At 56.1% G+C, this 24128-nt stretch overlaps 1 long non-coding RNA gene across 33 annotated transcripts in view; it reads right to left on the bottom strand.

The window, feature by feature from the left end:
- The window catches only part of LOC120099378 (uncharacterized), a 57441-nt gene that overhangs the window by 4395 nt on the left and 28918 nt on the right, over window positions 1-24128 (bottom strand). For 13 of the 33 annotated variants that reach the window (XR_010061457.1, XR_010061463.1, XR_010061462.1 and 10 more), the window contains one exon: window positions 1-23156. This is a non-coding gene — a long non-coding RNA (uncharacterized LOC120099378). Of the gene's footprint in view, window positions 23912-24128 lie in introns of all 33 variants that reach the window. The other 20 variants (XR_010061486.1, XR_010061487.1, XR_010061485.1 and 17 more) reach the window with 19 other exon arrangements.

The following is a 24128-nucleotide window of genomic DNA, read 5'->3' as shown; positions in this document are numbered from 1 at the left end:
TCGTGCACACAGCTTGTTATCTCTTGCATCCCTTCAATGGGACTTTTGGCTGATGCTGGGCCAAAGAGTCATCCAGCCGCCATCTGTCCACGACCGAGGCCTCAGAAGGTCCGGGAAGATCAAGTCCGCAATCTCAACTCCAGGCCGCCCGGCACCCTGAGCAGAAGACGAGGACATATCCAAAGAAAGAATGAATATACCACCCCAGGCCAGGCATGCGGGCTTCAGGCTTCCCCTCACAATCCAACCTGTCCTTCTCACACAACGCTGACCTCAGCCCAGAAAGGACTGCTACAACGTGGACTCTCACTGGACCTGCTTCACAACAAACACTCTCGGGCCTTGGATCCAGAACTGGGCTCACACAACCCATCGATTCATAGTCACAAAAGCACAAAGAGACAGAGACAGAGACACGGAAGGGGGGCGAGGGAGAAGGAAAGGGAGAGGGAGAGGGAGAGAGACCTAGAGGTACAAACAGACACAGAAACACTGGTTCCCAGACTTTTAAGAATCTAGACGGTGCATCTGCTCTTTCCAGAACCATCTCTCTCCTTCCACAAAATCCCTGGACAAGGCAGAAACGGCCAGGTGTCTTTTGATACTTCTTTCTGGCTCATCTGCCTGGATGTTAGGGAAGGTGAACCAAGAGTAATGCTTCCTGCTTGGGAGTGAGGCACCACAGCCACGAGGCTTTCCAAAGACCCTGTCCAGATGTCACCCTACCAGCCAGCCCTGAGTAGAACCCCCTTGGCAGCACAGCATCCTCTGGCTGTTTGTGTTCACATTTCCCCTGAGCCCCAATGCTGCCCCTGGCCTCTTAGTCCGCTTGGTACACACAGGGCGGTTGCTTGTTCTGGGCATCCAGGGCTTTTCCTGACAAGTCTGGGACAATTCCGGGACAGCATCATCTAGAGAGCCAGATGGAGAACGACAATGAGAGAGGAGGCAGAACTTTACTCCACAGCTACCAAGAGCCCTAACAATGGCCAGTGCCAATCCGGGCCACAGGGGTGCAGTCTGTGAAAGAACCAAAGGCCTGGATTTGAGGACCAGGAGCTGACACTGCCCACTGGGACCCTGCTCGCCACCTGCTGAAGAGCCCAAAGAGAGAGCCTTTTCCAAAAGAAAGGAAGGGAAAATCAGAGATGACACTGGCCAGTGACAGGAAGGGGTTGAGGTGGGGTCATCTTGGGCCGACAGTGAGTTATTTGGATTAAAGACATGTGACCCCCAAAGGCTACCTGGCCCAGAGATTTGGAGACAGCCAGGAGAAGCTGTGTAGCCTGTCCTCTCGCCCTGTGTCTCTGGGTCTAACATGGGGTGCTGGGGGGCGTCAGGAGTTGACTTCCCGGAAGGCAGGTGCTGGGGAGACTCAAATGAAAACCAGGGGACCCTGGATCTATCTGGTGAACAGGGACGGGCAGGACAAGTTGCCCGCAAACACCCAGTTGCAGGCCTGGGTGCAGATTCCCGTGTACAGTGATCCAGGGCACCCTGTCGAGCCTAAGATGTCTGCCAGCCCTAGCTCAGGACCTGGGAGGCTGGGCTCGCAGAGTCCATCTAGCCAAAGCCTGTGTCGCCCGTGCTGTCCTCTGGACAGCTGCATCATGGAGGCTCACAGGCCTCTCCTCGGCCACCAAATCCTCGGAAAGCCCTGCTCCTTCCCGTTTAACCAGGAAACTTTCTAGACACTAGCAGGACTGCCGCCATGTTGAGAGAGGCGAAGTAGCCTGCAGGAGGAATACTCGAAACAATTCCGCTTGATGGCAGTAGTGCACTGCGAATGCTAACCATGGGTCGGCACTGGCGCTCTCCCTCCGCCCTTTCCGTGTCAAAAAACACCAAAATGCCACAGCCGCAAGCCACCAACATGGCCGACCAGCACCAGGACTTCTGCTACACTCAGATGGGTCTCTCTGCAGGACACTGGGGTTATCTAAGACATAGTTTTATAGGTTCTGCTCTGTGGCCTGTGTGTCCATGTGTATCCCCCGGTGCGTGCGGGCGGGAGTGGGTCTGTGTGTGTGTGTGTGTGTGTGTGTGTGTGTGTGTGTGTGCGCGCGCGCGTGTGTGTGTTTGTGCAAACCCCCACTCGAGTGTGCTGGGTGGAGCTTGTCTAGAAGATTCGGGACTTTTGAGGGTGTTTAAGTGCCACGGGAAAGTAGGAGCACAGGTCAGAGAAGACAGTAAGGGTTGCCAATCTCAGGCAATCCTCAGCTGTAGGGCATCTCCCAGCAACTGAAGCATCTGGCAGAGGAAGGAAATCACAAAGGGGCGTGACCATTTTCTCACAGTGGACCCTCAGAGAGCCCCACACAAGGTCAGTGACAATGGGGATCACAGGGGCTGATCCTCAGAAAGAGAGAAATGCCTCGACTTGATGACCAGGAGCTGACACTGCCCACTAAGTGCCCAGAAAGGCCACTGGTCTGAGGTGGGCGGGCCCAGGGAAGCAGCAGCTGCCTGCCTGACTCCGCCCACATGGGTGTCTAATACTGTAGGCAGCACCTTCTCTTCCCTCTTCAGGGTGCAAACTCCATGCTCCCAGGGCACACTCAACTTTCTAATCGAGGCAGCCAGCCAAGAAGGCCCTCACAGGATGGCCCGAGAGGAGACTAGGGCGGGTGGAGGGCCACCAAACTGCTCCATGGGGCACTAGGCACAGCACTGCCTTCCCACCAGGCAGGAGGAGGCTCTCCACCGGACCCTAGTCACAGCACTGCCTTCCCACCAGGCAGGAGGAGGCTCTCCAGTCGACCGGGTGCCATGGGTGGGCAGTTGTGTGTGCCTGACAGGCCTTCAGTTTCCCTGGCCTGAGCCCCTGCTCCGATGGGAGGTGACAAGAAGAGGCCAGGAAACCTCGTCCTACTTACTCGTGCACACAGCTTGTTATCTCTTGCATCCCTTCAATGGGACTTTTGGCTGATGCTGGGCCAAAGAGTCATCCAGCCGCCATCTGTCCACGACCGAGGCCTCAGAAGGTCCGGGAAGATCAAGTCCGCAATCTCAACTCCAGGCCGCCCGGCACCCTGAGCAGAAGACGAGGACATATCCAAAGAAAGAATGAATATACCACCCCAGGCCAGGCATGCGGGCTTCAGGCTTCCCCTCACAATCCAACCTGTCCTTCTCACACAACGCTGACCTCAGCCCAGAAAGGACTGCTACAACGTGGACTCTCACTGGACCTGCTTCACAACAAACACTCTCGGGCCTTGGATCCAGAACTGGGCTCACACAACCCATCGATTCATAGTCACAAAAGCACAAAGAGACAGAGACAGAGACACGGAAGGGGGGCGAGGGAGAAGGAAAGGGAGAGGGAGAGGGAGAGAGACCTAGAGGTACAAACAGACACAGAAACACTGGTTCCCAGACTTTTAAGAATCTAGACGGTGCATCTGCTCTTTCCAGAACCATCTCTCTCCTTCCACAAAATCCCTGGACAAGGCAGAAACGGCCAGGTGTCTTTTGATACTTCTTTCTGGCTCATCTGCCTGGATGTTAGGGAAGGTGAACCAAGAGTAATGCTTCCTGCTTGGGAGTGAGGCACCACAGCCACGAGGCTTTCCAAAGACCCTGTCCAGATGTCACCCTACCAGCCAGCCCTGAGTAGAACCCCCTTGGCAGCACAGCATCCTCTGGCTGTTTGTGTTCACATTTCCCCTGAGCCCCAATGCTGCCCCTGGCCTCTTAGTCCGCTTGGTACACACAGGGCGGTTGCTTGTTCTGGGCATCCAGGGCTTTTCCTGACAAGTCTGGGACAATTCCGGGACAGCATCATCTAGAGAGCCAGATGGAGAACGACAATGAGAGAGGAGGCAGAACTTTACTCCACAGCTACCAAGAGCCCTAACAATGGCCAGTGCCAATCCGGGCCACAGGGGTGCAGTCTGTGAAAGAACCAAAGGCCTGGATTTGAGGACCAGGAGCTGACACTGCCCACTGGGACCCTGCTCGCCACCTGCTGAAGAGCCCAAAGAGAGAGCCTTTTCCAAAAGAAAGGAAGGGAAAATCAGAGATGACACTGGCCAGTGACAGGAAGGGGTTGAGGTGGGGTCATCTTGGGCCGACAGTGAGTTATTTGGATTAAAGACATGTGACCCCCAAAGGCTACCTGGCCCAGAGATTTGGAGACAGCCAGGAGAAGCTGTGTAGCCTGTCCTCTCGCCCTGTGTCTCTGGGTCTAACATGGGGTGCTGGGGGGCGTCAGGAGTTGACTTCCCGGAAGGCAGGTGCTGGGGAGACTCAAATGAAAACCAGGGGACCCTGGATCTATCTGGTGAACAGGGACGGGCAGGACAAGTTGCCCGCAAACACCCAGTTGCAGGCCTGGGTGCAGATTCCCGTGTACAGTGATCCAGGGCACCCTGTCGAGCCTAAGATGTCTGCCAGCCCTAGCTCAGGACCTGGGAGGCTGGGCTCGCAGAGTCCATCTAGCCAAAGCCTGTGTCGCCCGTGCTGTCCTCTGGACAGCTGCATCATGGAGGCTCACAGGCCTCTCCTCGGCCACCAAATCCTCGGAAAGCCCTGCTCCTTCCCGTTTAACCAGGAAACTTTCTAGACACTAGCAGGACTGCCGCCATGTTGAGAGAGGCGAAGTAGCCTGCAGGAGGAATACTCGAAACAATTCCGCTTGATGGCAGTAGTGCACTGCGAATGCTAACCATGGGTCGGCACTGGCGCTCTCCCTCCGCCCTTTCCGTGTCAAAAAACACCAAAATGCCACAGCCGCAAGCCACCAACATGGCCGACCAGCACCAGGACTTCTGCTACACTCAGATGGGTCTCTCTGCAGGACACTGGGGTTATCTAAGACATAGTTTTATAGGTTCTGCTCTGTGGCCTGTGTGTCCATGTGTATCCCCCGGTGCGTGCGGGCGGGAGTGGGTCTGTGTGTGTGTGTGTGTGTGTGTGTGTGTGTGTGTGTGTGTGCGCGCGCGTGTGTGTGTTTGTGCAAACCCCCACTCGAGTGTGCTGGGTGGAGCTTGTCTAGAAGATTCGGGACTTTTGAGGGTGTTTAAGTGCCACGGGAAAGTAGGAGCACAGGTCAGAGAAGACAGTAAGGGTTGCCAATCTCAGGCAATCCTCAGCTGTAGGGCATCTCCCAGCAACTGAAGCATCTGGCAGAGGAAGGAAATCACAAAGGGGCGTGACCATTTTCTCACAGTGGACCCTCAGAGAGCCCCACACAAGGTCAGTGACAATGGGGATCACAGGGGCTGATCCTCAGAAAGAGAGAAATGCCTCGACTTGATGACCAGGAGCTGACACTGCCCACTAAGTGCCCAGAAAGGCCACTGGTCTGAGGTGGGCGGGCCCAGGGAAGCAGCAGCTGCCTGCCTGACTCCGCCCACATGGGTGTCTAATACTGTAGGCAGCACCTTCTCTTCCCTCTTCAGGGTGCAAACTCCATGCTCCCAGGGCACACTCAACTTTCTAATCGAGGCAGCCAGCCAAGAAGGCCCTCACAGGATGGCCCGAGAGGAGACTAGGGCGGGTGGAGGGCCACCAAACTGCTCCATGGGGCACTAGGCACAGCACTGCCTTCCCACCAGGCAGGAGGAGGCTCTCCACCGGACCCTAGTCACAGCACTGCCTTCCCACCAGGCAGGAGGAGGCTCTCCAGTCGACCGGGTGCCATGGGTGGGCAGTTGTGTGTGCCTGACAGGCCTTCAGTTTCCCTGGCCTGAGCCCCTGCTCCGATGGGAGGTGACAAGAAGAGGCCAGGAAACCTCGTCCTACTTACTCGTGCACACAGCTTGTTATCTCTTGCATCCCTTCAATGGGACTTTTGGCTGATGCTGGGCCAAAGAGTCATCCAGCCGCCATCTGTCCACGACCGAGGCCTCAGAAGGTCCGGGAAGATCAAGTCCGCAATCTCAACTCCAGGCCGCCCGGCACCCTGAGCAGAAGACGAGGACATATCCAAAGAAAGAATGAATATACCACCCCAGGCCAGGCATGCGGGCTTCAGGCTTCCCCTCACAATCCAACCTGTCCTTCTCACACAACGCTGACCTCAGCCCAGAAAGGACTGCTACAACGTGGACTCTCACTGGACCTGCTTCACAACAAACACTCTCGGGCCTTGGATCCAGAACTGGGCTCACACAACCCATCGATTCATAGTCACAAAAGCACAAAGAGACAGAGACAGAGACACGGAAGGGGGGCGAGGGAGAAGGAAAGGGAGAGGGAGAGGGAGAGAGACCTAGAGGTACAAACAGACACAGAAACACTGGTTCCCAGACTTTTAAGAATCTAGACGGTGCATCTGCTCTTTCCAGAACCATCTCTCTCCTTCCACAAAATCCCTGGACAAGGCAGAAACGGCCAGGTGTCTTTTGATACTTCTTTCTGGCTCATCTGCCTGGATGTTAGGGAAGGTGAACCAAGAGTAATGCTTCCTGCTTGGGAGTGAGGCACCACAGCCACGAGGCTTTCCAAAGACCCTGTCCAGATGTCACCCTACCAGCCAGCCCTGAGTAGAACCCCCTTGGCAGCACAGCATCCTCTGGCTGTTTGTGTTCACATTTCCCCTGAGCCCCAATGCTGCCCCTGGCCTCTTAGTCCGCTTGGTACACACAGGGCGGTTGCTTGTTCTGGGCATCCAGGGCTTTTCCTGACAAGTCTGGGACAATTCCGGGACAGCATCATCTAGAGAGCCAGATGGAGAACGACAATGAGAGAGGAGGCAGAACTTTACTCCACAGCTACCAAGAGCCCTAACAATGGCCAGTGCCAATCCGGGCCACAGGGGTGCAGTCTGTGAAAGAACCAAAGGCCTGGATTTGAGGACCAGGAGCTGACACTGCCCACTGGGACCCTGCTCGCCACCTGCTGAAGAGCCCAAAGAGAGAGCCTTTTCCAAAAGAAAGGAAGGGAAAATCAGAGATGACACTGGCCAGTGACAGGAAGGGGTTGAGGTGGGGTCATCTTGGGCCGACAGTGAGTTATTTGGATTAAAGACATGTGACCCCCAAAGGCTACCTGGCCCAGAGATTTGGAGACAGCCAGGAGAAGCTGTGTAGCCTGTCCTCTCGCCCTGTGTCTCTGGGTCTAACATGGGGTGCTGGGGGGCGTCAGGAGTTGACTTCCCGGAAGGCAGGTGCTGGGGAGACTCAAATGAAAACCAGGGGACCCTGGATCTATCTGGTGAACAGGGACGGGCAGGACAAGTTGCCCGCAAACACCCAGTTGCAGGCCTGGGTGCAGATTCCCGTGTACAGTGATCCAGGGCACCCTGTCGAGCCTAAGATGTCTGCCAGCCCTAGCTCAGGACCTGGGAGGCTGGGCTCGCAGAGTCCATCTAGCCAAAGCCTGTGTCGCCCGTGCTGTCCTCTGGACAGCTGCATCATGGAGGCTCACAGGCCTCTCCTCGGCCACCAAATCCTCGGAAAGCCCTGCTCCTTCCCGTTTAACCAGGAAACTTTCTAGACACTAGCAGGACTGCCGCCATGTTGAGAGAGGCGAAGTAGCCTGCAGGAGGAATACTCGAAACAATTCCGCTTGATGGCAGTAGTGCACTGCGAATGCTAACCATGGGTCGGCACTGGCGCTCTCCCTCCGCCCTTTCCGTGTCAAAAAACACCAAAATGCCACAGCCGCAAGCCACCAACATGGCCGACCAGCACCAGGACTTCTGCTACACTCAGATGGGTCTCTCTGCAGGACACTGGGGTTATCTAAGACATAGTTTTATAGGTTCTGCTCTGTGGCCTGTGTGTCCATGTGTATCCCCCGGTGCGTGCGGGCGGGAGTGGGTCTGTGTGTGTGTGTGTGTGTGTGTGTGTGTGTGTGTGTGTGCGCGCGCGTGTGTGTGTTTGTGCAAACCCCCACTCGAGTGTGCTGGGTGGAGCTTGTCTAGAAGATTCGGGACTTTTGAGGGTGTTTAAGTGCCACGGGAAAGTAGGAGCACAGGTCAGAGAAGACAGTAAGGGTTGCCAATCTCAGGCAATCCTCAGCTGTAGGGCATCTCCCAGCAACTGAAGCATCTGGCAGAGGAAGGAAATCACAAAGGGGCGTGACCATTTTCTCACAGTGGACCCTCAGAGAGCCCCACACAAGGTCAGTGACAATGGGGATCACAGGGGCTGATCCTCAGAAAGAGAGAAATGCCTCGACTTGATGACCAGGAGCTGACACTGCCCACTAAGTGCCCAGAAAGGCCACTGGTCTGAGGTGGGCGGGCCCAGGGAAGCAGCAGCTGCCTGCCTGACTCCGCCCACATGGGTGTCTAATACTGTAGGCAGCACCTTCTCTTCCCTCTTCAGGGTGCAAACTCCATGCTCCCAGGGCACACTCAACTTTCTAATCGAGGCAGCCAGCCAAGAAGGCCCTCACAGGATGGCCCGAGAGGAGACTAGGGCGGGTGGAGGGCCACCAAACTGCTCCATGGGGCACTAGGCACAGCACTGCCTTCCCACCAGGCAGGAGGAGGCTCTCCACCGGACCCTAGTCACAGCACTGCCTTCCCACCAGGCAGGAGGAGGCTCTCCAGTCGACCGGGTGCCATGGGTGGGCAGTTGTGTGTGCCTGACAGGCCTTCAGTTTCCCTGGCCTGAGCCCCTGCTCCGATGGGAGGTGACAAGAAGAGGCCAGGAAACCTCGTCCTACTTACTCGTGCACACAGCTTGTTATCTCTTGCATCCCTTCAATGGGACTTTTGGCTGATGCTGGGCCAAAGAGTCATCCAGCCGCCATCTGTCCACGACCGAGGCCTCAGAAGGTCCGGGAAGATCAAGTCCGCAATCTCAACTCCAGGCCGCCCGGCACCCTGAGCAGAAGACGAGGACATATCCAAAGAAAGAATGAATATACCACCCCAGGCCAGGCATGCGGGCTTCAGGCTTCCCCTCACAATCCAACCTGTCCTTCTCACACAACGCTGACCTCAGCCCAGAAAGGACTGCTACAACGTGGACTCTCACTGGACCTGCTTCACAACAAACACTCTCGGGCCTTGGATCCAGAACTGGGCTCACACAACCCATCGATTCATAGTCACAAAAGCACAAAGAGACAGAGACAGAGACACGGAAGGGGGGCGAGGGAGAAGGAAAGGGAGAGGGAGAGGGAGAGAGACCTAGAGGTACAAACAGACACAGAAACACTGGTTCCCAGACTTTTAAGAATCTAGACGGTGCATCTGCTCTTTCCAGAACCATCTCTCTCCTTCCACAAAATCCCTGGACAAGGCAGAAACGGCCAGGTGTCTTTTGATACTTCTTTCTGGCTCATCTGCCTGGATGTTAGGGAAGGTGAACCAAGAGTAATGCTTCCTGCTTGGGAGTGAGGCACCACAGCCACGAGGCTTTCCAAAGACCCTGTCCAGATGTCACCCTACCAGCCAGCCCTGAGTAGAACCCCCTTGGCAGCACAGCATCCTCTGGCTGTTTGTGTTCACATTTCCCCTGAGCCCCAATGCTGCCCCTGGCCTCTTAGTCCGCTTGGTACACACAGGGCGGTTGCTTGTTCTGGGCATCCAGGGCTTTTCCTGACAAGTCTGGGACAATTCCGGGACAGCATCATCTAGAGAGCCAGATGGAGAACGACAATGAGAGAGGAGGCAGAACTTTACTCCACAGCTACCAAGAGCCCTAACAATGGCCAGTGCCAATCCGGGCCACAGGGGTGCAGTCTGTGAAAGAACCAAAGGCCTGGATTTGAGGACCAGGAGCTGACACTGCCCACTGGGACCCTGCTCGCCACCTGCTGAAGAGCCCAAAGAGAGAGCCTTTTCCAAAAGAAAGGAAGGGAAAATCAGAGATGACACTGGCCAGTGACAGGAAGGGGTTGAGGTGGGGTCATCTTGGGCCGACAGTGAGTTATTTGGATTAAAGACATGTGACCCCCAAAGGCTACCTGGCCCAGAGATTTGGAGACAGCCAGGAGAAGCTGTGTAGCCTGTCCTCTCGCCCTGTGTCTCTGGGTCTAACATGGGGTGCTGGGGGGCGTCAGGAGTTGACTTCCCGGAAGGCAGGTGCTGGGGAGACTCAAATGAAAACCAGGGGACCCTGGATCTATCTGGTGAACAGGGACGGGCAGGACAAGTTGCCCGCAAACACCCAGTTGCAGGCCTGGGTGCAGATTCCCGTGTACAGTGATCCAGGGCACCCTGTCGAGCCTAAGATGTCTGCCAGCCCTAGCTCAGGACCTGGGAGGCTGGGCTCGCAGAGTCCATCTAGCCAAAGCCTGTGTCGCCCGTGCTGTCCTCTGGACAGCTGCATCATGGAGGCTCACAGGCCTCTCCTCGGCCACCAAATCCTCGGAAAGCCCTGCTCCTTCCCGTTTAACCAGGAAACTTTCTAGACACTAGCAGGACTGCCGCCATGTTGAGAGAGGCGAAGTAGCCTGCAGGAGGAATACTCGAAACAATTCCGCTTGATGGCAGTAGTGCACTGCGAATGCTAACCATGGGTCGGCACTGGCGCTCTCCCTCCGCCCTTTCCGTGTCAAAAAACACCAAAATGCCACAGCCGCAAGCCACCAACATGGCCGACCAGCACCAGGACTTCTGCTACACTCAGATGGGTCTCTCTGCAGGACACTGGGGTTATCTAAGACATAGTTTTATAGGTTCTGCTCTGTGGCCTGTGTGTCCATGTGTATCCCCCGGTGCGTGCGGGCGGGAGTGGGTCTGTGTGTGTGTGTGTGTGTGTGTGTGTGTGTGTGTGTGTGCGCGCGCGTGTGTGTGTTTGTGCAAACCCCCACTCGAGTGTGCTGGGTGGAGCTTGTCTAGAAGATTCGGGACTTTTGAGGGTGTTTAAGTGCCACGGGAAAGTAGGAGCACAGGTCAGAGAAGACAGTAAGGGTTGCCAATCTCAGGCAATCCTCAGCTGTAGGGCATCTCCCAGCAACTGAAGCATCTGGCAGAGGAAGGAAATCACAAAGGGGCGTGACCATTTTCTCACAGTGGACCCTCAGAGAGCCCCACACAAGGTCAGTGACAATGGGGATCACAGGGGCTGATCCTCAGAAAGAGAGAAATGCCTCGACTTGATGACCAGGAGCTGACACTGCCCACTAAGTGCCCAGAAAGGCCACTGGTCTGAGGTGGGCGGGCCCAGGGAAGCAGCAGCTGCCTGCCTGACTCCGCCCACATGGGTGTCTAATACTGTAGGCAGCACCTTCTCTTCCCTCTTCAGGGTGCAAACTCCATGCTCCCAGGGCACACTCAACTTTCTAATCGAGGCAGCCAGCCAAGAAGGCCCTCACAGGATGGCCCGAGAGGAGACTAGGGCGGGTGGAGGGCCACCAAACTGCTCCATGGGGCACTAGGCACAGCACTGCCTTCCCACCAGGCAGGAGGAGGCTCTCCACCGGACCCTAGTCACAGCACTGCCTTCCCACCAGGCAGGAGGAGGCTCTCCAGTCGACCGGGTGCCATGGGTGGGCAGTTGTGTGTGCCTGACAGGCCTTCAGTTTCCCTGGCCTGAGCCCCTGCTCCGATGGGAGGTGACAAGAAGAGGCCAGGAAACCTCGTCCTACTTACTCGTGCACACAGCTTGTTATCTCTTGCATCCCTTCAATGGGACTTTTGGCTGATGCTGGGCCAAAGAGTCATCCAGCCGCCATCTGTCCACGACCGAGGCCTCAGAAGGTCCGGGAAGATCAAGTCCGCAATCTCAACTCCAGGCCGCCCGGCACCCTGAGCAGAAGACGAGGACATATCCAAAGAAAGAATGAATATACCACCCCAGGCCAGGCATGCGGGCTTCAGGCTTCCCCTCACAATCCAACCTGTCCTTCTCACACAACGCTGACCTCAGCCCAGAAAGGACTGCTACAACGTGGACTCTCACTGGACCTGCTTCACAACAAACACTCTCGGGCCTTGGATCCAGAACTGGGCTCACACAACCCATCGATTCATAGTCACAAAAGCACAAAGAGACAGAGACAGAGACACGGAAGGGGGGCGAGGGAGAAGGAAAGGGAGAGGGAGAGGGAGAGAGACCTAGAGGTACAAACAGACACAGAAACACTGGTTCCCAGACTTTTAAGAATCTAGACGGTGCATCTGCTCTTTCCAGAACCATCTCTCTCCTTCCACAAAATCCCTGGACAAGGCAGAAACGGCCAGGTGTCTTTTGATACTTCTTTCTGGCTCATCTGCCTGGATGTTAGGGAAGGTGAACCAAGAGTAATGCTTCCTGCTTGGGAGTGAGGCACCACAGCCACGAGGCTTTCCAAAGACCCTGTCCAGATGTCACCCTACCAGCCAGCCCTGAGTAGAACCCCCTTGGCAGCACAGCATCCTCTGGCTGTTTGTGTTCACATTTCCCCTGAGCCCCAATGCTGCCCCTGGCCTCTTAGTCCGCTTGGTACACACAGGGCGGTTGCTTGTTCTGGGCATCCAGGGCTTTTCCTGACAAGTCTGGGACAATTCCGGGACAGCATCATCTAGAGAGCCAGATGGAGAACGACAATGAGAGAGGAGGCAGAACTTTACTCCACAGCTACCAAGAGCCCTAACAATGGCCAGTGCCAATCCGGGCCACAGGGGTGCAGTCTGTGAAAGAACCAAAGGCCTGGATTTGAGGACCAGGAGCTGACACTGCCCACTGGGACCCTGCTCGCCACCTGCTGAAGAGCCCAAAGAGAGAGCCTTTTCCAAAAGAAAGGAAGGGAAAATCAGAGATGACACTGGCCAGTGACAGGAAGGGGTTGAGGTGGGGTCATCTTGGGCCGACAGTGAGTTATTTGGATTAAAGACATGTGACCCCCAAAGGCTACCTGGCCCAGAGATTTGGAGACAGCCAGGAGAAGCTGTGTAGCCTGTCCTCTCGCCCTGTGTCTCTGGGTCTAACATGGGGTGCTGGGGGGCGTCAGGAGTTGACTTCCCGGAAGGCAGGTGCTGGGGAGACTCAAATGAAAACCAGGGGACCCTGGATCTATCTGGTGAACAGGGACGGGCAGGACAAGTTGCCCGCAAACACCCAGTTGCAGGCCTGGGTGCAGATTCCCGTGTACAGTGATCCAGGGCACCCTGTCGAGCCTAAGATGTCTGCCAGCCCTAGCTCAGGACCTGGGAGGCTGGGCTCGCAGAGTCCATCTAGCCAAAGCCTGTGTCGCCCGTGCTGTCCTCTGGACAGCTGCATCATGGAGGCTCACAGGCCTCTCCTCGGCCACCAAATCCTCGGAAAGCCCTGCTCCTTCCCGTTTAACCAGGAAACTTTCTAGACACTAGCAGGACTGCCGCCATGTTGAGAGAGGCGAAGTAGCCTGCAGGAGGAATACTCGAAACAATTCCGCTTGATGGCAGTAGTGCACTGCGAATGCTAACCATGGGTCGGCACTGGCGCTCTCCCTCCGCCCTTTCCGTGTCAAAAAACACCAAAATGCCACAGCCGCAAGCCACCAACATGGCCGACCAGCACCAGGACTTCTGCTACACTCAGATGGGTCTCTCTGCAGGACACTGGGGTTATCTAAGACATAGTTTTATAGGTTCTGCTCTGTGGCCTGTGTGTCCATGTGTATCCCCCGGTGCGTGCGGGCGGGAGTGGGTCTGTGTGTGTGTGTGTGTGTGTGTGTGTGTGTGTGTGTGTGCGCGCGCGTGTGTGTGTTTGTGCAAACCCCCACTCGAGTGTGCTGGGTGGAGCTTGTCTAGAAGATTCGGGACTTTTGAGGGTGTTTAAGTGCCACGGGAAAGTAGGAGCACAGGTCAGAGAAGACAGTAAGGGTTGCCAATCTCAGGCAATCCTCAGCTGTAGGGCATCTCCCAGCAACTGAAGCATCTGGCAGAGGAAGGAAATCACAAAGGGGCGTGACCATTTTCTCACAGTGGACCCTCAGAGAGCCCCACACAAGGTCAGTGACAATGGGGATCACAGGGGCTGATCCTCAGAAAGAGAGAAATGCCTCGACTTGATGACCAGGAGCTGACACTGCCCACTAAGTGCCCAGAAAGGCCACTGGTCTGAGGTGGGCGGGCCCAGGGAAGCAGCAGCTGCCTGCCTGACTCCGCCCACATGGGTGTCTAATACTGTAGGCAGCACCTTCTCTTCCCTCTTCAGGGTGCAAACTCCATGCTCCCAGGGCACACTCAACTTTCTAATCGAGGCAGCCAGCCAAGAAGGCCCTCACAGGATGGCCCGAGAGGAGACTAGGGCGGGTGGAGGGCCACCAAACTGCTCCATGGGGCACTAGGCACAGCACTGCCTTCCCACCAGGCAGGAGGAGGCTCTCCACCGGACCCTAGTCACAGCACTGCCTTCCCACCAGGCAGGAGGAGGCTCTCCAGTCGACCGGGTGCCATGGGTGGGCAGTTGTGTGTGCCTGACAGGCCTTCAGTTTCCCTGGCCTGAGCCCCTGCTCCGATGGGAGGTGACAAGAAGAGGCCAGGAAACCTCGTCCTACTTACTCGTGCACACAGCTTGTTATCTCTTGCATCCCTTCAATGGGACTTTTGGCTGATGCTGGGCCAAAGAGTCATCCAGCCGCCATCTGTCCACGACCGAGGCCTCAGAAGGTCCGGGAAGATCAAGTCCGCAATCTCAACTCCAGGCCGCCCGGCACCCTGAGCAGAAGACGAGGACATATCCAAAGAAAGAATGAATATACCACCCCAGGCCAGGCATGCGGGCTTCAGGCTTCCCCTCACAATCCAACCTGTCCTTCTCACACAACGCTGACCTCAGCCCAGAAAGGACTGCTACAACGTGGACTCTCACTGGACCTGCTTCACAACAAACACTCTCGGGCCTTGGATCCAGAACTGGGCTCACACAACCCATCGATTCATAGTCACAAAAGCACAAAGAGACAGAGACAGAGACACGGAAGGGGGGCGAGGGAGAAGGAAAGGGAGAGGGAGAGGGAGAGAGACCTAGAGGTACAAACAGACACAGAAACACTGGTTCCCAGACTTTTAAGAATCTAGACGGTGCATCTGCTCTTTCCAGAACCATCTCTCTCCTTCCACAAAATCCCTGGACAAGGCAGAAACGGCCAGGTGTCTTTTGATACTTCTTTCTGGCTCATCTGCCTGGATGTTAGGGAAGGTGAACCAAGAGTAATGCTTCCTGCTTGGGAGTGAGGCACCACAGCCACGAGGCTTTCCAAAGACCCTGTCCAGATGTCACCCTACCAGCCAGCCCTGAGTAGAACCCCCTTGGCAGCACAGCATCCTCTGGCTGTTTGTGTTCACATTTCCCCTGAGCCCCAATGCTGCCCCTGGCCTCTTAGTCCGCTTGGTACACACAGGGCGGTTGCTTGTTCTGGGCATCCAGGGCTTTTCCTGACAAGTCTGGGACAATTCCGGGACAGCATCATCTAGAGAGCCAGATGGAGAACGACAATGAGAGAGGAGGCAGAACTTTACTCCACAGCTACCAAGAGCCCTAACAATGGCCAGTGCCAATCCGGGCCACAGGGGTGCAGTCTGTGAAAGAACCAAAGGCCTGGATTTGAGGACCAGGAGCTGACACTGCCCACTGGGACCCTGCTCGCCACCTGCTGAAGAGCCCAAAGAGAGAGCCTTTTCCAAAAGAAAGGAAGGGAAAATCAGAGATGACACTGGCCAGTGACAGGAAGGGGTTGAGGTGGGGTCATCTTGGGCCGACAGTGAGTTATTTGGATTAAAGACATGTGACCCCCAAAGGCTACCTGGCCCAGAGATTTGGAGACAGCCAGGAGAAGCTGTGTAGCCTGTCCTCTCGCCCTGTGTCTCTGGGTCTAACATGGGGTGCTGGGGGGCGTCAGGAGTTGACTTCCCGGAAGGCAGGTGCTGGGGAGACTCAAATGAAAACCAGGGGACCCTGGATCTATCTGGTGAACAGGGACGGGCAGGACAAGTTGCCCGCAAACACCCAGTTGCAGGCCTGGGTGCAGATTCCCGTGTACAGTGATCCAGGGCACCCTGTCGAGCCTAAGATGTCTGCCAGCCCTAGCTCAGGACCTGGGAGGCTGGGCTCGCAGAGTCCATCTAGCCAAAGCCTGTGTCGCCCGTGCTGTCCTCTGGACAGCTGCATCATGGAGGCTCACAGGCCTCTCCTCGGCCACCAAATCCTCGGAAAGCCCTGCTCCTTCCCGTTTAACCAGGAAACTTTCTAGACACTAGCAGGACTGCCGCCATGTTGAGAGAGGCGAAGTAGCCTGCAGGAGGAATACTCGAAACAATTCCGCTTGATGGCAGTAGTGCACTGCGAATGCTAACCATGGGTCGGCACTGGCGCTCTCCCTCCGCCCTTTCCGTGTCAAAAAACACCAAAATGCCACAGCCGCAAGCCACCAACATGGCCGACCAGCACCAGGACTTCTGCTACACTCAGATGGGTCTCTCTGCAGGACACTGGGGTTATCTAAGACATAGTTTTATAGGTTCTGCTCTGTGGCCTGTGTGTCCATGTGTATCCCCCGGTGCGTGCGGGCGGGAGTGGGTCTGTGTGTGTGTGTGTGTGTGTGTGTGTGTGTGTGTGTGTGTGCGCGCGCGCGTGTGTGTGTTTGTGCAAACCCCCACTCGAGTGTGCTGGGTGGAGCTTGTCTAGAAGATTCGGGACTTTTGAGGGTGTTTAAGTGCCACGGGAAAGTAGGAGCACAGGTCAGAGAAGACAGTAAGGGTTGCCAATCTCAGGCAATCCTCAGCTGTAGGGCATCTCCCAGCAACTGAAGCATCTGGCAGAGGAAGGAAATCACAAAGGGGCGTGACCATTTTCTCACAGTGGACCCTCAGAGAGCCCCACACAAGGTCAGTGACAATGGGGATCACAGGGGCTGATCCTCAGAAAGAGAGAAATGCCTCGACTTGATGACCAGGAGCTGACACTGCCCACTAAGTGCCCAGAAAGGCCACTGGTCTGAGGTGGGCGGGCCCAGGGAAGCAGCAGCTGCCTGCCTGACTCCGCCCACATGGGTGTCTAATACTGTAGGCAGCACCTTCTCTTCCCTCTTCAGGGTGCAAACTCCATGCTCCCAGGGCACACTCAACTTTCTAATCGAGGCAGCCAGCCAAGAAGGCCCTCACAGGATGGCCCGAGAGGAGACTAGGGCGGGTGGAGGGCCACCAAACTGCTCCATGGGGCACTAGGCACAGCACTGCCTTCCCACCAGGCAGGAGGAGGCTCTCCACCGGACCCTAGTCACAGCACTGCCTTCCCACCAGGCAGGAGGAGGCTCTCCAGTCGACCGGGTGCCATGGGTGGGCAGTTGTGTGTGCCTGACAGGCCTTCAGTTTCCCTGGCCTGAGCCCCTGCTCCGATGGGAGGTGACAAGAAGAGGCCAGGAAACCTCGTCCTACTTACTCGTGCACACAGCTTGTTATCTCTTGCATCCCTTCAATGGGACTTTTGGCTGATGCTGGGCCAAAGAGTCATCCAGCCGCCATCTGTCCACGACCGAGGCCTCAGAAGGTCCGGGAAGATCAAGTCCGCAATCTCAACTCCAGGCCGCCCGGCACCCTGAGCAGAAGACGAGGACATATCCAAAGAAAGAATGAATATACCACCCCAGGCCAGGCATGCGGGCTTCAGGCTTCCCCTCACAATCCAACCTGTCCTTCTCACACAACGCTGACCTCAGCCCAGAAAGGACTGCTACAACGTGGACTCTCACTGGACCTGCTTCACAACAAACACTCTCGGGCCTTGGATCCAGAACTGGGCTCACACAACCCATCGATTCATAGTCACAAAAGCACAAAGAGACAGAGACAGAGACACGGAAGGGGGGCGAGGGAGAAGGAAAGGGAGAGGGAGAGGGAGAGAGACCTAGAGGTACAAACAGACACAGAAACACTGGTTCCCAGACTTTTAAGAATCTAGACGGTGCATCTGCTCTTTCCAGAACCATCTCTCTCCTTCCACAAAATCCCTGGACAAGGCAGAAACGGCCAGGTGTCTTTTGATACTTCTTTCTGGCTCATCTGCCTGGATGTTAGGGAAGGTGAACCAAGAGTAATGCTTCCTGCTTGGGAGTGAGGCACCACAGCCACGAGGCTTTCCAAAGACCCTGTCCAGATGTCACCCTACCAGCCAGCCCTGAGTAGAACCCCCTTGGCAGCACAGCATCCTCTGGCTGTTTGTGTTCACATTTCCCCTGAGCCCCAATGCTGCCCCTGGCCTCTTAGTCCGCTTGGTACACACAGGGCGGTTGCTTGTTCTGGGCATCCAGGGCTTTTCCTGACAAGTCTGGGACAATTCCGGGACAGCATCATCTAGAGAGCCAGATGGAGAACGACAATGAGAGAGGAGGCAGAACTTTACTCCACAGCTACCAAGAGCCCTAACAATGGCCAGTGCCAATCCGGGCCACAGGGGTGCAGTCTGTGAAAGAACCAAAGGCCTGGATTTGAGGACCAGGAGCTGACACTGCCCACTGGGACCCTGCTCGCCACCTGCTGAAGAGCCCAAAGAGAGAGCCTTTTCCAAAAGAAAGGAAGGGAAAATCAGAGATGACACTGGCCAGTGACAGGAAGGGGTTGAGGTGGGGTCATCTTGGGCCGACAGTGAGTTATTTGGATTAAAGACATGTGACCCCCAAAGGCTACCTGGCCCAGAGATTTGGAGACAGCCAGGAGAAGCTGTGTAGCCTGTCCTCTCGCCCTGTGTCTCTGGGTCTAACATGGGGTGCTGGGGGGCGTCAGGAGTTGACTTCCCGGAAGGCAGGTGCTGGGGAGACTCAAATGAAAACCAGGGGACCCTGGATCTATCTGGTGAACAGGGACGGGCAGGACAAGTTGCCCGCAAACACCCAGTTGCAGGCCTGGGTGCAGATTCCCGTGTACAGTGATCCAGGGCACCCTGTCGAGCCTAAGATGTCTGCCAGCCCTAGCTCAGGACCTGGGAGGCTGGGCTCGCAGAGTCCATCTAGCCAAAGCCTGTGTCGCCCGTGCTGTCCTCTGGACAGCTGCATCATGGAGGCTCACAGGCCTCTCCTCGGCCACCAAATCCTCGGAAAGCCCTGCTCCTTCCCGTTTAACCAGGAAACTTTCTAGACACTAGCAGGACTGCCGCCATGTTGAGAGAGGCGAAGTAGCCTGCAGGAGGAATACTCGAAACAATTCCGCTTGATGGCAGTAGTGCACTGCGAATGCTAACCATGGGTCGGCACTGGCGCTCTCCCTCCGCCCTTTCCGTGTCAAAAAACACCAAAATGCCACAGCCGCAAGCCACCAACATGGCCGACCAGCACCAGGACTTCTGCTACACTCAGATGGGTCTCTCTGCAGGACACTGGGGTTATCTAAGACATAGTTTTATAGGTTCTGCTCTGTGGCCTGTGTGTCCATGTGTATCCCCCGGTGCGTGCGGGCGGGAGTGGGTCTGTGTGTGTGTGTGTGTGTGTGTGTGTGTGTGTGTGCGCGCGCGTGTGTGTGTTTGTGCAAACCCCCACTCGAGTGTGCTGGGTGGAGCTTGTCTAGAAGATTCGGGACTTTTGAGGGTGTTTAAGTGCCACGGGAAAGTAGGAGCACAGGTCAGAGAAGACAGTAAGGGTTGCCAATCTCAGGCAATCCTCAGCTGTAGGGCATCTCCCAGCAACTGAAGCATCTGGCAGAGGAAGGAAATCACAAAGGGGCGTGACCATTTTCTCACAGTGGACCCTCAGAGAGCCCCACACAAGGTCAGTGACAATGGGGATCACAGGGGCTGATCCTCAGAAAGAGAGAAATGCCTCGACTTGATGACCAGGAGCTGACACTGCCCACTAAGTGCCCAGAAAGGCCACTGGTCTGAGGTGGGCGGGCCCAGGGAAGCAGCAGCTGCCTGCCTGACTCCGCCCACATGGGTGTCTAATACTGTAGGCAGCACCTTCTCTTCCCTCTTCAGGGTGCAAACTCCATGCTCCCAGGGCACACTCAACTTTCTAATCGAGGCAGCCAGCCAAGAAGGCCCTCACAGGATGGCCCGAGAGGAGACTAGGGCGGGTGGAGGGCCACCAAACTGCTCCATGGGGCACTAGGCACAGCACTGCCTTCCCACCAGGCAGGAGGAGGCTCTCCACCGGACCCTAGTCACAGCACTGCCTTCCCACCAGGCAGGAGGAGGCTCTCCAGTCGACCGGGTGCCATGGGTGGGCAGTTGTGTGTGCCTGACAGGCCTTCAGTTTCCCTGGCCTGAGCCCCTGCTCCGATGGGAGGTGACAAGAAGAGGCCAGGAAACCTCGTCCTACTTACTCGTGCACACAGCTTGTTATCTCTTGCATCCCTTCAATGGGACTTTTGGCTGATGCTGGGCCAAAGAGTCATCCAGCCGCCATCTGTCCACGACCGAGGCCTCAGAAGGTCCGGGAAGATCAAGTCCGCAATCTCAACTCCAGGCCGCCCGGCACCCTGAGCAGAAGACGAGGACATATCCAAAGAAAGAATGAATATACCACCCCAGGCCAGGCATGCGGGCTTCAGGCTTCCCCTCACAATCCAACCTGTCCTTCTCACACAACGCTGACCTCAGCCCAGAAAGGACTGCTACAACGTGGACTCTCACTGGACCTGCTTCACAACAAACACTCTCGGGCCTTGGATCCAGAACTGGGCTCACACAACCCATCGATTCATAGTCACAAAAGCACAAAGAGACAGAGACAGAGACACGGAAGGGGGGCGAGGGAGAAGGAAAGGGAGAGGGAGAGGGAGAGAGACCTAGAGGTACAAACAGACACAGAAACACTGGTTCCCAGACTTTTAAGAATCTAGACGGTGCATCTGCTCTTTCCAGAACCATCTCTCTCCTTCCACAAAATCCCTGGACAAGGCAGAAACGGCCAGGTGTCTTTTGATACTTCTTTCTGGCTCATCTGCCTGGATGTTAGGGAAGGTGAACCAAGAGTAATGCTTCCTGCTTGGGAGTGAGGCACCACAGCCACGAGGCTTTCCAAAGACCCTGTCCAGATGTCACCCTACCAGCCAGCCCTGAGTAGAACCCCCTTGGCAGCACAGCATCCTCTGGCTGTTTGTGTTCACATTTCCCCTGAGCCCCAATGCTGCCCCTGGCCTCTTAGTCCGCTTGGTACACACAGGGCGGTTGCTTGTTCTGGGCATCCAGGGCTTTTCCTGACAAGTCTGGGACAATTCCGGGACAGCATCATCTAGAGAGCCAGATGGAGAACGACAATGAGAGAGGAGGCAGAACTTTACTCCACAGCTACCAAGAGCCCTAACAATGGCCAGTGCCAATCCGGGCCACAGGGGTGCAGTCTGTGAAAGAACCAAAGGCCTGGATTTGAGGACCAGGAGCTGACACTGCCCACTGGGACCCTGCTCGCCACCTGCTGAAGAGCCCAAAGAGAGAGCCTTTTCCAAAAGAAAGGAAGGGAAAATCAGAGATGACACTGGCCAGTGACAGGAAGGGGTTGAGGTGGGGTCATCTTGGGCCGACAGTGAGTTATTTGGATTAAAGACATGTGACCCCCAAAGGCTACCTGGCCCAGAGATTTGGAGACAGCCAGGAGAAGCTGTGTAGCCTGTCCTCTCGCCCTGTGTCTCTGGGTCTAACATGGGGTGCTGGGGGGCGTCAGGAGTTGACTTCCCGGAAGGCAGGTGCTGGGGAGACTCAAATGAAAACCAGGGGACCCTGGATCTATCTGGTGAACAGGGACGGGCAGGACAAGTTGCCCGCAAACACCCAGTTGCAGGCCTGGGTGCAGATTCCCGTGTACAGTGATCCAGGGCACCCTGTCGAGCCTAAGATGTCTGCCAGCCCTAGCTCAGGACCTGGGAGGCTGGGCTCGCAGAGTCCATCTAGCCAAAGCCTGTGTCGCCCGTGCTGTCCTCTGGACAGCTGCATCATGGAGGCTCACAGGCCTCTCCTCGGCCACCAAATCCTCGGAAAGCCCTGCTCCTTCCCGTTTAACCAGGAAACTTTCTAGACACTAGCAGGACTGCCGCCATGTTGAGAGAGGCGAAGTAGCCTGCAGGAGGAATACTCGAAACAATTCCGCTTGATGGCAGTAGTGCACTGCGAATGCTAACCATGGGTCGGCACTGGCGCTCTCCCTCCGCCCTTTCCGTGTCAAAAAACACCAAAATGCCACAGCCGCAAGCCACCAACATGGCCGACCAGCACCAGGACTTCTGCTACACTCAGATGGGTCTCTCTGCAGGACACTGGGGTTATCTAAGACATAGTTTTATAGGTTCTGCTCTGTGGCCTGTGTGTCCATGTGTATCCCCCGGTGCGTGCGGGCGGGAGTGGGTCTGTGTGTGTGTGTGTGTGTGTGTGTGTGTGTGTGTGTGTGTGCGCGCGCGCGTGTGTGTGTTTGTGCAAACCCCCACTCGAGTGTGCTGGGTGGAGCTTGTCTAGAAGATTCGGGACTTTTGAGGGTGTTTAAGTGCCACGGGAAAGTAGGAGCACAGGTCAGAGAAGACAGTAAGGGTTGCCAATCTCAGGCAATCCTCAGCTGTAGGGCATCTCCCAGCAACTGAAGCATCTGGCAGAGGAAGGAAATCACAAAGGGGCGTGACCATTTTCTCACAGTGGACCCTCAGAGAGCCCCACACAAGGTCAGTGACAATGGGGATCACAGGGGCTGATCCTCAGAAAGAGAGAAATGCCTCGACTTGATGACCAGGAGCTGACACTGCCCACTAAGTGCCCAGAAAGGCCACTGGTCTGAGGTGGGCGGGCCCAGGGAAGCAGCAGCTGCCTGCCTGACTCCGCCCACATGGGTGTCTAATACTGTAGGCAGCACCTTCTCTTCCCTCTTCAGGGTGCAAACTCCATGCTCCCAGGGCACACTCAACTTTCTAATCGAGGCAGCCAGCCAAGAAGGCCCTCACAGGATGGCCCGAGAGGAGACTAGGGCGGGTGGAGGGCCACCAAACTGCTCCATGGGGCACTAGGCACAGCACTGCCTTCCCACCAGGCAGGAGGAGGCTCTCCACCGGACCCTAGTCACAGCACTGCCTTCCCACCAGGCAGGAGGAGGCTCTCCAGTCGACCGGGTGCCATGGGTGGGCAGTTGTGTGTGCCTGACAGGCCTTCAGTTTCCCTGGCCTGAGCCCCTGCTCCGATGGGAGGTGACAAGAAGAGGCCAGGAAACCTCGTCCTACTTACTCGTGCACACAGCTTGTTATCTCTTGCATCCCTTCAATGGGACTTTTGGCTGATGCTGGGCCAAAGAGTCATCCAGCCGCCATCTGTCCACGACCGAGGCCTCAGAAGGTCCGGGAAGATCAAGTCCGCAATCTCAACTCCAGGCCGCCCGGCACCCTGAGCAGAAGACGAGGACATATCCAAAGAAAGAATGAATATACCACCCCAGGCCAGGCATGCGGGCTTCAGGCTTCCCCTCACAATCCAACCTGTCCTTCTCACACAACGCTGACCTCAGCCCAGAAAGGACTGCTACAACGTGGACTCTCACTGGACCTGCTTCACAACAAACACTCTCGGGCCTTGGATCCAGAACTGGGCTCACACAACCCATCGATTCATAGTCACAAAAGCACAAAGAGACAGAGACAGAGACACGGAAGGGGGGCGAGGGAGAAGGAAAGGGAGAGGGAGAGGGAGAGAGACCTAGAGGTACAAACAGACACAGAAACACTGGTTCCCAGACTTTTAAGAATCTAGACGGTGCATCTGCTCTTTCCAGAACCATCTCTCTCCTTCCACAAAATCCCTGGACAAGGCAGAAACGGCCAGGTGTCTTTTGATACTTCTTTCTGGCTCATCTGCCTGGATGTTAGGGAAGGTGAACCAAGAGTAATGCTTCCTGCTTGGGAGTGAGGCACCACAGCCACGAGGCTTTCCAAAGACCCTGTCCAGATGTCACCCTACCAGCCAGCCCTGAGTAGAACCCCCTTGGCAGCACAGCATCCTCTGGCTGTTTGTGTTCACATTTCCCCTGAGCCCCAATGCTGCCCCTGGCCTCTTAGTCCGCTTGGTACACACAGGGCGGTTGCTTGTTCTGGGCATCCAGGGCTTTTCCTGACAAGTCTGGGACAATTCCGGGACAGCATCATCTAGACAGCCAGATGGAGAACGACAATGAGAGAGGAGGCAGAACTTTACTCCACAGCTACCAAGAGCCCTAACAATGGCCAGTGCCAATCCGGGCCACAGGGGTGCAGTCTGTGAAAGAACCAAAGGCCTGGATTTGAGGACCAGGAGCTGACACTGCCCACTGGGACCCTGCTCGCCACCTGCTGAAGAGCCCAAAGAGAGAGCCTTTTCCAAAAG

This window comes from Rattus norvegicus, chromosome X (assembly GCF_036323735.1).
Source record: "Rattus norvegicus strain BN/NHsdMcwi chromosome X, GRCr8, whole genome shotgun sequence".
Taxonomy (NCBI): Eukaryota; Metazoa; Chordata; class Mammalia; order Rodentia; family Muridae; genus Rattus; species Rattus norvegicus.
The sequence above is the reverse complement of the archived record's forward strand: the minus strand, read 5'-3'. Positions and strand labels throughout refer to the sequence as shown.